The 16,513-nt window shown below is 32.2% G+C and overlaps 1 pseudogene across 1 annotated transcript in view; it reads left to right on the top strand.

Moving 5' to 3' along the window:
• The window catches only part of LOC143248977 (GTP-binding protein 2-like), a 30,326-nt pseudogene extending 14,357 nt beyond the window's left edge, over positions 1–15,969 (top strand). Inside the window, exons 6-7 of the transcript XR_013027310.1 lie at positions 8,322–8,522; positions 14,430–15,969. The product of XR_013027310.1 is annotated as a GTP-binding protein 2-like (transcript). The remainder of the gene's footprint in view (positions 1–8,321; positions 8,523–14,429) is intronic.
• Positions 15,970–16,513: the final 544 nt, after the last annotated feature.

The following is a 16,513-nucleotide window of genomic DNA, read 5'->3' as shown; positions in this document are numbered from 1 at the left end:
TGTAAAGTGACAGCAACAAAACATCTTAGTTTCCTTCCTCTTGGACATGAAAAAAAGAGAAGTTGGGAAAATAGAATATATAAGATAGAAACTGGTCTTTGTAATTTAAAGTGATGGTACCAAAATTTGTGCAATTAGCTGTGAAAGGTGTGGTTGGTTAGGTCCACGGTGTTCAACATGTTTGTCACTTCTCGCTATTGACCTGTGGCAAATTGATGCTTTACTTCTATCATATATTTTTTAAACATAGTTAATTCTATCAGTAAAAAAATGAAAACATTATTGTATATTTTTCTACCCCTCTATATCTTTAAAAACACAGTTAATTTGTTTTTGTTATGTGGTGAAAATGTTAACACATTCTCCACAACAATCTTGGCAGTTATGAAAAAACTGTTGGACATCACTGAATTAGATGTTGGTCATTAACACCAGGTGGGTTATTAGCCTGATGAAATCAAAACCTTTTTCATCTTAACTACAGCATTCATAGTCAACCTGGAATGAAGTATCATGTAGAAATATTATAACTGAGTATTATTATGCTGGAAATGAAAGTCCACACTTAACTGTTGTTGTTTTTTTCTGTTATATATTGTTTGATCTGAGCCCTGACTAAATGAATTATGTTAAATCTTTGTTGAGCTGGTCAGGTGATTCAGTTCTATTATATACAAATGTATTGTTATATTATTTGGTCAGAATTGAAGTTAAGTATTAAAAAAGGGTTCAGGTATCATTTTTGCTGAGGTAATTAGTTGGCTCTGTTCTTTAATTTACTTGTATATTGTTTAATCAGAACAACCATTTGACTGAGATAGTCAGCTGGTTTGGTTCTTTAACTGTGAATGTTTTATTTGATCAGAATAATAATTTGATTGAAGTAATCATCTAGCTCCATTCTTTAACCTACAGAGGTATTATTTAGTCAGAATTACAATTAGATGAAAGAAAGGGAATTTGAGTACAGTTTTTGCTGAGCTAGTCAGTTGGTACATTCTTTAATTTACACATATATTGTTTAATCAGAACCACCATTTGACTGACGTAGTCAACTGGTTCAGTTCTTTGATCTACAGGTATACTGTTTGATCAGAATAATGATTTGATTGTCGTAGTCAGCTGGTTCAGCTCTTTGATCTACAAGTGTATTGTTTGATCAGAATTACAATTAAATTAAAAAAAAAAAAGAGTTCATGTAGCATTTTGGCTAATCAGCTGGCTCAGTTCTTTAATTTACACATGTGTTATCTGGTTCGTTTCTTTAATCTACAGGTGAGGTACAAGTGTGATGATTGTGGATCTTTCACTTCTTGATAATATAATATAAGTTCCAGTAACTAAACTGTAATAACACTACATGTAAAATTGGTAATGTTTTATGTTTATATATTTCTAGAAATTTAAAAAGCTGTTTTGAACCAAAAACTAGTTATTTGTTAAACACTTTAAAATACTCCTTGTACTTTAAAACATTAACTTTAATCCAGTTAGGGAGTTTAATTATTATAGGCTAAGCTAATGCTGCATTCAGAAGTTTCAATGATGGAAACTTGTTACCAAAGCTAGTTAGCTAAAGCAACTAATAAAGGCTTTATGTGCTAACATATAGTTGTGTTTTTTACTTTTAATATACAGTAACATAATATACCTGACTAAAAGATTATTATAACACTACACATTAAAACTGTTTGCTTTTTAAGCTTTGAGAAATAAAAGCAAGATAATAACAACTTAAAATATTTATTAAGTTAACAATATATGAAGCCTTAAAAGTGGTAAAGAAATTTCTATTTCTGAAACACACCATCCCCTGATACTTATAGCTGTTCTTCAACCTTCAGTTTTTTTTATTTTACTTACCTAAGCATTGGTTTCACTTGCTCTAGTCTTTTATACCCCACTTAAATGCCCTTGATGATGGTTGTCACTTGATATTATCTACCTGCATCAAGTTGTCTTCATCCTGGTACTGTATATAAGCATCTCACTCAGATAATGTAATTATTTTTTCTTGAAAAGCATTTGGTAATGACTTTCTTTGACATAGTGCTGTGCTTGGTTGCATTATTGATTGTGATTTTAGCATCACCTTGTGGATTTCCATACAATATAATTTTGTAACCAGAAATTAAAAAAAAGAGTTTTTGGACATGAATTCAGCACTCAGTTACATGAGGGGATAACTGTGCTTTGTCATGTTTCTAAGCTTTCCCCACGTCTAGTTGAAGATTAATTGGGTCCTTTGCTGACTTCCACAATAGTCAAAATGTTAGCTTTTGCTTTCTCCTTGGGCTCCTGGCTTATTTTTGTTGGGACTTATTGGGAAAAGATTCCTTGTTGGAGGACCTCGTCTTCCTGCTCTTACACTCAGTGAGTTATGGAAGGTCTCTTTTCTCCCTCCATTATTATTTGCAGATGTTCCAAAGGCTTTGGAATCTAGAATCGCTATTGCCATTTACATTTTTCTTTGTCATTCTTGGCTTTGAACTTTCTTTGGTTCCAGTTAATGGTCTGGAAGTGTCTGCTCATTGCATATCCCAACCTCTGCCTTCAGTTCCTCAATCTGTTGGAACTTGCAACATGTATTTCCATGTATTCTTTTCTAAGGCAGACTGGTACCAATGACATTGGTTACTGTCATATACCAGTAGGGTCTATGTGTGCACAGTTACATAATTTTCTGGAAGTCTAGACTTCCTTCACTACAGATCCACGAGTTCTCCAGGTTTTAGCATAGGAGTTGGTCATTCAGTTTACATCTCCACCTCCCTTATTCTACCAACCTGTGACATTTCCACCTCCATCAGATCTACAGAGTGTGGCTCTTCATTGCCAAGCTGTAGAGAGTTGTTGATCAAAAGGATAGCAAAGAAAGTCAATCCCCTTATTGCAGGACTTTTTTTCCTGTGTCTTTTTTGTTACAAAAAAGATGGGAGATTGTCATTGAATCAATGATTTTTTCTCATTTCAACCAATTCTTAGATTTTTCTTGATTTATCATGGAGTTCTTTCTTAGCCTACAATGGCATTTTTCACCAGGTCTCCGAATGACTAAATTCAATGTTGCCAACATTACATTTCTGTAGCCAAGTCATCCTACTAGTTCCTATGTTTTATGTGACAATTAGATTCTGCAGTTCAGAGCTTTGCCTTTTGGCCCAGTATCTGCACAATATGTCTTCTACAGAGTGGTTGGAGCTTTTTCTCATTACCTTTGTTATTTTAGCCTGCACACACATCATTATATAGACAATTGGTTATTTCTAGCACCACCTCATCAGATTGCAGAACAGCAGACCCAGCTTCTGCTTTCAGATGCTGGGTTTCTTATTGGGATAGCATAATCCATTCTATTGCTAACTCAATATATTGTCAATCTGGGGTTCTTTTTTAATATGTACTTGAATTAGGCTCAGTTGATCCCTATCTGGCTACAGGCTGTGGAGGAAGCAGTTACTCTTGCTAATATCTCCTTTATCTATTATACTGGTAGCTCTTTCTGGTTTAGGAGTGTATCCCATGAATCTCTTATGATCAATGAGGTACGACCTCCAATCCAATGGATCATCTAATCTCCTTACTCAGAAGCAGCATATTAAATCTTAATCTGTGGTTGATCGGAACCACACTGTCTTTGGTGTTCATTTCCCACCCACTCATCCTGATGCTCCTCTTGTCATGGGTACCTCACTTAAGGCATGGAGAGCATATATCAGTGGTCAGGAATTTCATGGTCTGTGAATGGGCAGTGAATCTTATCTCCACAATGATATTTGAGAACTCCTTAGTGTTCAATGGGCAATGATTCATAGTTTGCTTCTCCTGCAAGGGAAGATAATCATGATTTATTCTAATGATTTAAGAGTGATGTCTTATATTTCTTGTCAAAGGACACATGTTCTTGGGACCTTTTTTTTTTTAAGAATTTGGATGTTCTTTACTGTACTCACTCCCATCTTATAAGCATTCTGGCTTGCCATGTTCCAGGAGTAATGAATTTTAATATTGGATCACCTGTCTTAGTTCAACCACATTCTCCTAACAGAATGGTAGCTATATCATGAGGGTTTCTAGTGTATTTGCTCAAGGTTCAGGTCTCCAATGATCAATACATTTACCACTCTTTGAAACTCTCAGCTAAAAGCATTTTGGTCCCTGGTACCATATCCTCAGCCTTCGGCAGTAGATGCCTTCAGTTCATATTGGTTGAGATTGTACTGCTATACTTTTCTCCCAGTTTGACCTTGCCCATATTTCTGGCTATGATTTGACTCTCATGAGAGCTGCTCATAACTGTAGATTAGCCAATCCAGTCATGGTTTCCTTTTGTATAGTATTTTCAATATGGTCCATCTCTTCCTCTTTGGTTATCTCCATTGAGGCAGCCTGGATTTAACATTCTACAACCAAACGTTCCTAAGCTTAAACTCCATGTATGGAAGTTATGCAGTCCTTTGCATGGCATCAGAACTTAACTTCTAAAGTTGCTTTGTATGTGTTTCAGTTTATTCATAGGCCCACAGTGGCCATTTATCAACTGAAATGATAATTACAGCCAATGATGTCTCACTAGGAAATTGAATGCACTTTATCTAAACATGCCAAACATTTTTGACCAGGGGGCTAGCTTCATCTACTGTTGCTGTATATAAGGCAGTTTTATTAACTACTTTCTGTTATTCTAAACATTGGAAAGTTTTTGGCTCTCTAGTGCTATCTAGCCTTGTCCAATCATTTAGAGTCTTTCCTCCCAAATGGCCTTATTACTCAACTGGCACATTAGGTTGGTATTATATCCTTTGTGTTGACATCCATTCGAGCCTTTAGTCTCATGTACCATGTATCACCTTTAAAGGATATTTTTGTTGCTGCTGTCATGTGAACATTGTGGTCATAGTAGTTTGCACTACATATGCACAGGACTCTTTAACACTCCACATCTCTCATATTATAACAGAGAAGTTTTTGTTCCTTCTAATACTCTTCCAGCCAGGAAAAGGGGATAAATCCTTATCATTAATTCTCACCTCTACAACTGATCAGACACTAATCATTTATATACTGTCAGAGCCCTAGGTCACTTCTTTTGAGATGATGGAACTTGACTCTTTATTTTCCTTTCCTTCCTTCAGTTTCCTGATATTTATCTCTTCTTTTGGCATCCCTTGGGGATCCTGTCCCTATCATAACATTTTGTTTACCCCTAATAACTTTAAAAATTCCTTACTGTTACTTTTTATGTTTTCAGTCAAATTTTTTCCAAAGATCCTTTAGGATGTCCTTATTTCCTCTTTCACCAACTTTGGAGATTTTCTGTAATCTCCTATAATACCAGTCAATTTTAATTTCTTAAATTTGTGATGATTTTCTTTAATTTTATTTCATATACCCTTTGTGAGCCAACCTGGCTTTTCATTTGCAGCTACCCCTTTCTTTTTGTAAGGAATATATTTGTTTGGAATGTTAAAAAAATGTTCTTAAAAATGTTCTACATTTGCTTGGTACCTCCGAACAACATAGCTACCCAATTAGCAACAGGTAATTCTTGTTGCATCTCTTCAAAATTTGTTTTTTGAAATTTGGAATCAAAATATCATTATTCCTGGTTTCCACATGCAGCAAAATATCAAACCTAGTACAACACTGGCCACTTGTACCTAAGTGTTTACAAGTTTCCACCCTCTCAACCATTCCTATATTAAAAGTTCACAATAAATCTAAATAGCATTGTTTCTAGTAGGTTCCTTGACCAATTGGTGAAGAAATCCATCTTGCTCCTTTCTCTTCTCAAGGTTTGACTCTAGCATTTCCTAATCAATATGTCTGAAATTAAAATAACCCATAATTATGATTTCATTAACAGCTGAAATCTTAATCTCATTGTAAAGTTTATCACTAATTTCATCAATTTTACCTGGCACTCTGTAACAAATTCCTACTAAGAGCATTTTCTCTCAAGATCCACAGATAGAAACCCAAATCCTTAATATTCTCAACTTCAAGAGGATTTTACTAGCACTTTACATATAAGTGTTATGTGTTACAGTAGCTCCCAGACAAGTCTCTGATTCATTATATTAGATATGCTGCATCATATTACCAGTTCAGATAACCAAAAATTTGAATTTGAATTTAGAAGTTAATTAAATGTTAAAATGTATAAAATTTATGATATTTGTCAACAAGATTGAGATATACAATTTTCTTTCTTAACACAAATATATTTTAATATACAAATATAAAAACAATAAAGTTTGTAATAACAGTCATTACAAATATTGGTTTATATACAAGAGTTTTACAAACTATATTGTGCTTTCTGTTTGGTCTAGAACTGAATATTTTATTGACAGTCTAGGTCTACAACAAGCAAGCTAATTCCGAATTGATGTTGTTACACCTCGCTTAAACTTGCTAACTTGGTTGGTTTCATGTTGCTGACTTTTTAAAGATGAAGATATTTAATGTCCTCATGGAAATACTAATCTCCAAAGTTAATTCACTGAAGTTTAATGGTTTGTAATGTTTGAAATCTATAAATTCTTTTGGCCAAATTTTGTAGCTTTCTGATTAATAAATTTTAATCACAATTATAGCTTCAGAGGCTTATATAGTATGCTGGTTGTAGCTGACAAATAATAATAACTGTATCTTGGTACATTAGTTTATGTAGTTTAAAGTGAGATTCTTGAAAGTTCGACAATTTTCAAAAACATGTAAACCACATATTGTTGGTTCTTGCTCTTGAGAATCTTCTACAAATTTAAAGAACAGGTGGAACTTGCACAATACACGTCCAACAATATACGTCACATGCATCAGACTAAAACAAACATGTTTTAAAATATATGCATACAGTAAATCCATTATAAGAGCCATTCTTCCCCTCTCTGTCCCTATTAAATAACTTATAACTATGAATTTCAAAGAAATGTCTGTCCTCAAAGTCATCTACATTTAACCATGTTTCAGTTATCCCCATCATATCAAAATCTTACATTTTTACTAATCCTTGAAGTCAACTATTTTTATTTCTCATACTTCTAGCATTACAATAGTAACAATAAAGTCTATTCTTATAACTATTTTTATACTGATTGTCTATGCTAAACTTTTTTAATTAAAACTAAGTTTTTATTAATTTAATTTATCTTTGCTCTCACCAATATCTAGTCCAAGTTTAAAATTTTCATTACAGCTGTGTTTATAGTCCTTGCAAACATGCCAGACCCCTTCCTACTTAGGTGTAAACCATTCATTCCAGTAAGTTCCCTCTTCCCAGTGAACTGATTCCACAAGTCTAACCTGCTTACCCCTACATATTAATTTCAGCTTAGCAGTTAGTGATCCACTCAAAATTTTATCTCTACATTTAATTCTTGTCAATATCTCTGACATGATTAATTTATGGCATTTAACTTTAAATGCTTTTATCAACCTCTTGTACTTATTAATTAGCTCCTCTGACTTACTCTTCATTATATTTTTTGTTCTGTCAATTGTGTATTTCACTTGCACCCCAGGGTAGCATAATCTAAATCTGTTTTTTCCCTATTTAACCCACAGACTATTCTGTCTACATTCTGTGTCAAGGAATCATCTATAACTATAACATCTCTAAGTTCATAATCCATATCTTTGTCTTTTCTTTTTGCTTTTCCTTCTTTCAATAATTCCTTGTCTACAGGAATTAAGCTCCAGGTAAAGAGCATACCTGTTCAGGACGTAGTGCAGTTCCCCCACTTGAGTATCTCTTTTTTTCTTGCTACACCCCTGATCCATGCAGACACTTTCTGTATGGATAATTCTCTCACCAACCCCTTCACCTTCTCAATGTGGGATTCTAGCTGTAAGTGTCAGTGGATGGTAAGTATGTTTTCAAGTTAACATTTTCCTAAGTTGAAAATGTATTTCAAATTGTACTTACCTCTACTGACACTCTCCCATTCTTCCTTCCCACTAAGAGACAGTGTTAGTGACTGGGATGGTGTAAGTCTTGAAAAAGTGATTACATTATCTTATTGAGGTACTTTCATATATATATTACCAGGATAGAGGGGTACATTGGCATAGGTGGAAGACATCAAGAAACAAATATTGCCAAGGGAATTTAAGTGCAGTATAAAAGACTGGAGCAAGCAAGATGAATGCTCAGATGGGCAAACTTGAAAACCTGAAGTTTGAGGAATAGCTATTAGCTTCAGCAAAGGTAAGTTCTATTGGAAATACATTTTCTATTTAGGAAAATTTTAACATTTATTTCAAGCTTTTAAAAGTTATATCAAGCAAGCTAACATTAACCATTTGTATTCTGTTAGGTCTGCTTCTTTGTGGAATGTGTTGATGATGCTTATAGCACAGTGCAGATGATGATATCTGGGAATGTTGCTCCTGTGTTTACTGTCTCTTGTGTCAGTGGAACTGGAATAAACCTTTTATATGCCTTTCTAAATGTCATACCTCCAAGTATAAGTGTAAAAGAAAAAGAAAAGCTTATAAAGTTACCAAATGAATTTCAAGTAAGTTGTATTTTATTTATTGTGTTGAAAAATTGCTAATTCTAGTTAAAGAGTTATTATGCTTTGATTTTGTCATATGATTACTTCCTCTTATATTACATTTGAAAAGTCCAATAATAAGAAAATATCTTAGGAAAAAACAAGAACAACAGATTTAGAATTTTAAATGATGAATAAAAAGTAATACAGAAATGAAGCCACCAACAAGTGGGGGAAACAATGCAATATAAAAAATGAAGGTAATTGAAATCGTCTTTTTCTGACGTATAATAATAATAATAATGCTAAAAAAGCATGATTCGTTTTATGGCACTGTGAAAGTGAGAAATCACTGAAAATTATATTTATATAATCATTTATACTAATTTGGGTTAAATAATAAAAGAAGAAGTAAAATTAGTAAGATTGGTTTAAAAAAAAAGAAAAGTTAAGCAACATTAAATTAGGCTTACCATACGTCCCAGTTGACACTGAATTGTTTCAGAATGTCCTAGTTTTTGATGAAAAGGCATAAACTCCAAACAGGATAAATGGAAAATGTTAAAATCTGTATAGAGCCCTGACTTGGTGTTGGCAAAAAATAATTTTTAAGTTTTCATTTTATTAGTTGATGGGTAGAAGAGGGAGCCATAATGCTGTAACATGCAAACTTTCAAAGGTATTGCATCAGATAAAATTCAGAGGCAGCTGATACCTTACATATACAAGTAAAATGATTCATCAGTGGGCTGCTATTGGGGGTACACGCATAACAACAGCTGTAGAAGTGGCAAGCAGCAGCATATGCAAAGCTTTCTTTGAGCAAGTGTTTGTGCTTTTTGATTGCTTTATTTATTACAGTATTTATTAAATTAGTCATGTGGTACATGCTGAATTATTTTCGTTCTTTTATTTTAGATATTAATCCTAGTCATAATATCCAAAGCTGGTAAAAGAAAGTGCACATTTAACAGTGAATTGCAAAAAGAATATCCATTATTGAAAAACATTTGTGGCAAGGAGGACAGAATCAAATGTTTGCAGTGTTCATCTGAGTTATCTGTTTTACATGGTGGCTGCTCAGACATAAAATACCATTTAAAAAGTGCTAAACATGCAGCTAGTCTTTCAGTAGCTGCTCAAAGTTCAAGAGTTGATTTGTTCTTCAAAAAACTGTGCTTAAACAGAGTGACTTATTAATAGCTGCCAAAGAAGCAACTTCAAGAGTTGATTTGTTCTTCAAAAAACTATGCTTAAAGAGAGTGACTTATTAATAGCTGCCAAAGAAGCAACCTTTGCTTGTCACAGTGCTGTCTGTAACATAAGCTTTGAAACAGCTAATTTTTCTTACAAATTGATAGCAAAGTTATTTGAACCAAAGTTCAGTTCTGCCAGAACGAAGAATGAGACTATTATTTTGAATACAATTGTTCCTTTAGCAGCAGAGGAATTGAAGAGAAACTTAATGGAGGTCAGTGATGAATAACATTTGGTCTCAAGAAAGAGATCTATTGAATGAACCAACAGTAAAAGGACTGTTACATTGTAAACTCAATATTGACTTGAGTTGCAGTGAGTTCTTTGAAAAAGGAAAATAATAATAAAGATTTTTTGAAGAAAGTTCAGTCAAGTGAAAAATATGAATGGTCACAAAAAAAGGGTTCAGTGAAAAATTAATGAAATTTTGATATTCCTTGTCTGCTGAATTTAAATAAATGTTAGATATATAAACTACCAGTATTCCTTTTTTTGTGGCAGCATTAAAGCTTAAGGGGAGTTAGGTTATGAAAGCACTTCTTTATTACACGAGTGCTGATACTTATAATAAAAATTGAAAACTTCCCCAATATGAGGCTTAGAAATTATGGTAAGCCTAATCTTACTGAATGTAATGGCACTTTAGGCATAGCTATAAATCAACATACTGGTAACTCATAAAACGTTATAGTACATTATTTTCTTAAATAAATACAACCTAAAGATTAGTTTATTGTGTCCTCATTTTGTAAGGGTTAATTCATTAGTTTAAATTTAGCTTTAGTTATAAGTAAGTTATAATATTAATCAAGCTAAATACATTGCATTGTTAAAAATACATATACATAAAAAACTAGTTTGTTGTCAGTTTTAACAAAGTGCTGTTTTTTAGTTTGGTACAATTAAAAATTAAACTTAATTACTTTAGTGTGAAGCCAAAGTAGTGATAAAAAATAATAAAATAATTGGTTCTTAAATGTTAGGCTTAACAGTAACAGTGTTCACAATAGTCTACTGGTATTTGGTATTGAATATTTATTTCCAGGTTATAAGTACAATGGTTAGGACTAGTGTAGTAATTAAGTATTCTTAGTTTGTTAGGTATACTGAGTGTAATGAGTTGGTTTTATTTAGGAACTTGGAACTAGTTTTTTTTTTAAGGAAGTGAGTAGTGAAGATGTGCAATATTTATGTAAATTTTGTAGTTTGGAGAAGTTGGTAGATCTCCTAATTAAAATAGAGGCAATATATAAATAGAAGTGTAGATTGTGGGAAATGGCAGCAGGATTTTAAGAGGAGCTCAAGCTTATATATGCAAAGAATACATCAACTGACAGTGACTTTCTGGAAGTTAGAAAGAGGACTAAAAGTAATGGATTTAATTGCAATGAGCCTATTCTGTTGAGCAACAGACTTCAGCCCTTAGCATCTGCAGATGAGGAACTATTAGAGGGAAGGAAAACAAAAGGGACAGAGAAGAATATCGATAATAAACTTAAAGAGATTATAGTTATAGGTGGTTCCTTGGTAAGGTATAATGATCTGTGGGATAAATAGGGAGAAAAGAATTATTATGCTACTCAGGGGCAAAGGTGGAGGATATAATTGACAGAGCAGAAAATATAATAAAAGGGACTAGTAGAGATGCAGTTTTTGTTGTGCATGTAAGGGATAATGATATAGGAAAAACATGGTCAGAGGAGCTAATTAATAATTATATGGGGTTGGTGAAAACATTTAAAGAAAAAGGGCATAACTTAATTTTGTTTGGGATACTGCTCAGAGATAATGGTGGGGATTGAAGTTATAAGCAGGTCACTAGAATTAAATGCTAGGTTTAGGTTAGTATGTAAGGATGAGCAGATTGGCTGGTTGGACTTGTGGGATCAGTTCAGTTGAAGAAGAAAGATTTTTTAAATGAATGATTTTCACTTAGATAGGATAGGGGTTATTTTCTTTGCTAGGGCTATTAAGTCAGTCATAAGGGAAGTTTTAAACTAGTGCTAGACAGTTTGTGAGAGCCAGGATAAACTAAATGCAAAAAGAATAAGCAGTAGAAAAAGGTTTAGTATAGGAAATGAGTGTAGAAGTAGTTATGAGGGTAAGCATAATTGTTACTACTGTAAAGCTGGAAGTATAAAATATAAAATAGATAACTTTAGAGCACTGGTAGGAATGGAGAATTTATTTTGATATAATGGGAATAATTAAAACATTATTAAATATAGATGATTTTGATAAGAGAAAAACTTTGAAATATAGAGTTACAGTTTATATAATAGGGATAGAGTATTAAAGAGGGGGGGGAGAGAAGTATGAGTTACATCTTGATGAAGTTGAGGATGTGAAATATATCAGCAAGGAGATTGAATACATTTGGGTTTATATTAGTGGATATAAAGGAAAAGACTTTTGTTTGGAATTTTTTACAGCCCACCAAATGATACTGATATAATCAGTGAGAAATTTTACAATGAGATTAATATTTCAGATATTAATATTTATACTTACAATTTGTGAAGTCATAAATGTGGGCAATTTTAATTTAAGGCATATGGATTGATAAATGCCATAGTCAAACTGTGAGGGTGAAAGATTTTTGTAAACTTTTCAAGATGGCTTTCTTCACCAATTAGTCAATAATATATCAAAAACAATGTCATTTTAGATTTACTGCTAACTTCAAATATAAAAGTGATCAAAGGAGTGGAAATTAGAGAACACATGGCCACAAGTAATCATAACTCTATTAGGTTCAATGTTTTGCTGCATACAGATGTCAGGAATAATGATATTTTGGCTACAAATTTCAAGAAAACAAGTTTTGAAGGGATGTAACAAAAATTATCTGTTGTGAATTGAGCAACTGAGTTATTTGGAGCCACCAAACAAATGTGATTACTTTTTAAAGAAAACTTTTTCAGTATTCAAGGTAAACATTCTTTATAAAAAGAAAAGGGTGGCTGGCTGCAAATAGAAAAATAAGGTTGGCTCACAAAGAGTTTAAGAGGTAAAATTAAAGAAAAGCATCATAAATCTGAGAAATTTCAATTGACTAGTATGAATGGAGATTTAGAAGATTACAGAAAATCAAGAAAGTTGGTAAAACAGGAAATTGGGTCATTGAAAAGGATGCATTAGAAAAGTTTAGCTGAAAATATAAAAATTAACAATAAGGAATTTTTAAAGACATTAAGGGTAAACAAAATTTTAGGAACCTTGAGGGATGGTAAAGAAAAGCTAGTATCTGATGTTTATGAGATAATTGGGTTATTAAACTTGGCTTTTTCTTCAGTTTTTACTAATGCAAGTTTAAGCAGTACCCCACATCTTAAACAGTTTATAGATGGAAACATGATGACTGCATTAGTTCTGAGCTTGTTAAGAAACAGTAAGGAAGTTTAAAGAATGATAAATCCCCTGGGCCAAATAATATTTCCTAAAGGGTTTTGAATAAGGTTAAGAATATGATATGTGACCTTTGCATTTTTTTACATTACTTAAATTTTCTGATGATATTCAGGTCTTGGTGTTGCTGGCTCTTATGATTCTTCTGTTACTTTTCAAAAGGCTTTTCATTTAGTGACTAAAAAGCACATGAATTGTAATTTTAATAATAAGTATAATACATATAAGACATTATAATTAAGATGAAAATAATCTTAATAATAGTATGAAAGAAAGTGATCTTGGTGTTATGATTGATCAATCTCTTAAGCCATCCAAGCAGTGTGCCATTGCTAGAGGTAGAGCAAATAGGATTTTAGGTTGTATCTACAGAAATATTAAATACAAGTCAAGAGAGGTTTTAATATCAGTGTATAGGTTATTGGTTAGATCACTTTTGGAGTACTATGTTCAGGCTTGGAGTCTTCACATTTGGAAGGACATTAAGTCATTGGAAAGGGTTCAGGAAAGGATTGCTGATATGGTCCCTGAGATGAAGGAGTTGTCATGTGAGAAGTTAAAATCCCTTAAATTGTTTTCTCTTGAAAAAAAAAGTTTGACAGAATCTAATTGATGAATTTAAAATTGTAAAGAGAATTGACAGTGTTGATGCATCATCCTTTTTTCATATTTAACAGTAAGAATACTAGGACTATGAGATATAAGTATAAGTTTTAACCAGGTAGGAGTCATCTTCAGATAAGACAGTTTCATTTTTCCAATGGAGTAATTACCTTTGGAATGGGTAGCCTTCAGATGTTGTAAAAGCAGCAAATTTATGTAAGTTTAAGAGGAAGCTTGACAAGTACATGATAAATTTATTTATTAATAGTGTTAGTTTAGTTTAGAGGATGGGATGGCTGAAATGAACCAATACATTCCATGTTGTTCTAAAATATTATGTTAAATACAATTAATCATTATGTTCAATGGATAACTGGAAAAAATGTGATTTTTTTTAGCAAATACTATAAGATTAGAATTATTTTAAATAATTCTTCTGTTACAGGTCTAATATGTTTTATTATTAACAAGGATACATATTTTTTGTTTGAAGATTACCTGATTATCTAAGTGAAGCTACAAGTAAAGCTACAATTAAACACTTTGTGTGAAATGTCTTTGCACAAGTTAACATTTGAATTTGTCTTTTACTCGAAATTTACTTTTTAAGCTCCTGTTTACATTTTTGCTAAAAACAGATGTTTTTGTTTTTTCTTTTAGATTGATGAAACTTTCATACTGTCAGATGTTGGACTTGTTGTGGGAGGTCTCGCAACTCAGGGCATTATAAAAGAAGGTGACAGTATTTCTGTGGGTCCGTTAGAGGATGGCTCTTTCTTTCCTGTAAAGATTACCTCCATTTACAGGCATAAAACACCTTGCAGAGTTGTGCAAGCTGGTGAAAGTGCAACCCTTGCACTAGCTGGATGTCAGAACATGAACATCAGGAAGGGAATGGTCCTGGCTGACTTCAATTCCCATCCTCCAGTGTGTCAATTTTTTGAGGCTCAGATCAACCTTTTTATATCACACAGGACAGATAATGGCAGGCTTTCAGACAACAGTACACATCGAAAATGTCAGACAGACTGCCACTTTAGTTAAAATCATGGGAAAAAAGAGCTTAGCAACTAACGAAAAGGGCACAGTTATATTCAGGTTTGTTAAGCAACCAGAATGTGTACGACCAGGTGCCCAGTTGTTGTTCCGTGAAGGTCGCACCAAAGGGATTGGGCAAGTAACTCAAGTCTTTCAATTTAAGGATATGTTTTTGATGAATTAGTAAGTTGTAAATGAGCCGTAAAGTTTATAGTAACTTTTAAAATGCATACATTGTCATTTGAGACATTTTTTATTGGATTTTACTTGATTGTTTTGAATGTTAATTTTTACCAAAAAAAACACATTGAGAAGATTATTTATACCAAGTAGTATGGTGAATGTTTTAATTTATTACATTGAAATATTTTATATTTTAAAAAAAATTGCATTTTGATGGTATTGTTGAAATTATATGAAAGAATAATTGAGACTAATCACTGATATCTCCAAGAGATGAAAAAAAAATTTAATACTGAAGGTTTGACTACTCATGCCAAAATGCAGAGGTTTTCAAAATGTTAATGTTATGTGTTAATGATCATCACATTGTACAATTACATAAAAAAAAAAAAACATTTTTATGCTCAGTTGGGCTGTTTTATTATATAGATTTTAGGTCAGGTTTTTTATTTATTTTCTGAAAAAAAAACTCAAAGTAATTTTTTACTTTGGTGGGATAAATTTTAAATAATATATGTACATTTTGTTACATGTACAGAAAGAATTTAGCCTTTGTCAATTGCTATTATGAAGATTTTAGTTTTTTACAAAAAAAATTTTCTGTTTTAAAATATAACCAGTTGATTTTACTGCACACATTCTAAAGTAACTACTTTATTGTGCTTTGAAAATGGTAGTTATTTTGTCTGAAGATGCCATAAGTAAATTTTGTAGGTAAGGTTTTCAATCTTTATGAAACGTGCAAGATTTCAATAAATGCCATAATATGACTTCAAATGCACAGCCTTATGGTATTACTAAATTGTCTCCTCATTTCTAAGGATAATGTTTTAAGAGGTATATTTAATTGTTATTCCAAGTTAGAATATGTAATTGTTAAACATAAATTCTGGAATTCAAGAAATGTATCTAAGATTAAGTTACATTTCTTTGTAAGCAGAACTTGTTACAATAAAAGTTTCTTAATTTAGTTAAAATGAAACATTTCTTTTAATCCAATCATAAAAATACCTAGTGATGATTTTATGAGTGTTTGTGAAAAAAATATTTTGAACACAATCAGCAGTAGAGATATGTATGTCAGTTACATTCCTTGTGAAACAAATGTCTGGGATTCAGTTGGCAGTAAAGTTCTATATGAAAGGTAAACTTCCTTATGGAACAAATGCCTTGGGTCAAATTAATGGTAAAGATCTGTATGGAAGTTAAAATTATTTGTATTTTACAAACAGTTCTTGTTTTACAAAGGATGACTACACATTAAAAAATAAAATGTTTGAATACTTCAAAACAATAATCATAATAATGAAGTATTTTATTAAAATAATAAAAAGGAAATGAAAAAGCATACTTTATAAAGTTATTAGTTGTATTATTTTCACACAAATTTGATGCAAAAATTAATGTCTATGTATTTATAAATAATTCACATATACTTTCCTTTTATTGTTTTGCAAGTTTATATCCCATGTGTGAACATGCTCAACCTATCAAACCTACTGACATAACAATGTTTTGGTGAG

Source organism: Tachypleus tridentatus, chromosome 4, assembly GCF_004210375.1.
Source record: "Tachypleus tridentatus isolate NWPU-2018 chromosome 4, ASM421037v1, whole genome shotgun sequence".
Classification (NCBI taxonomy): domain Eukaryota; kingdom Metazoa; phylum Arthropoda; class Merostomata; order Xiphosura; family Limulidae; genus Tachypleus; species Tachypleus tridentatus.
Note: the sequence above shows the minus strand (reverse complement) of the source record. Positions and strands in the feature narration are given on the sequence as shown.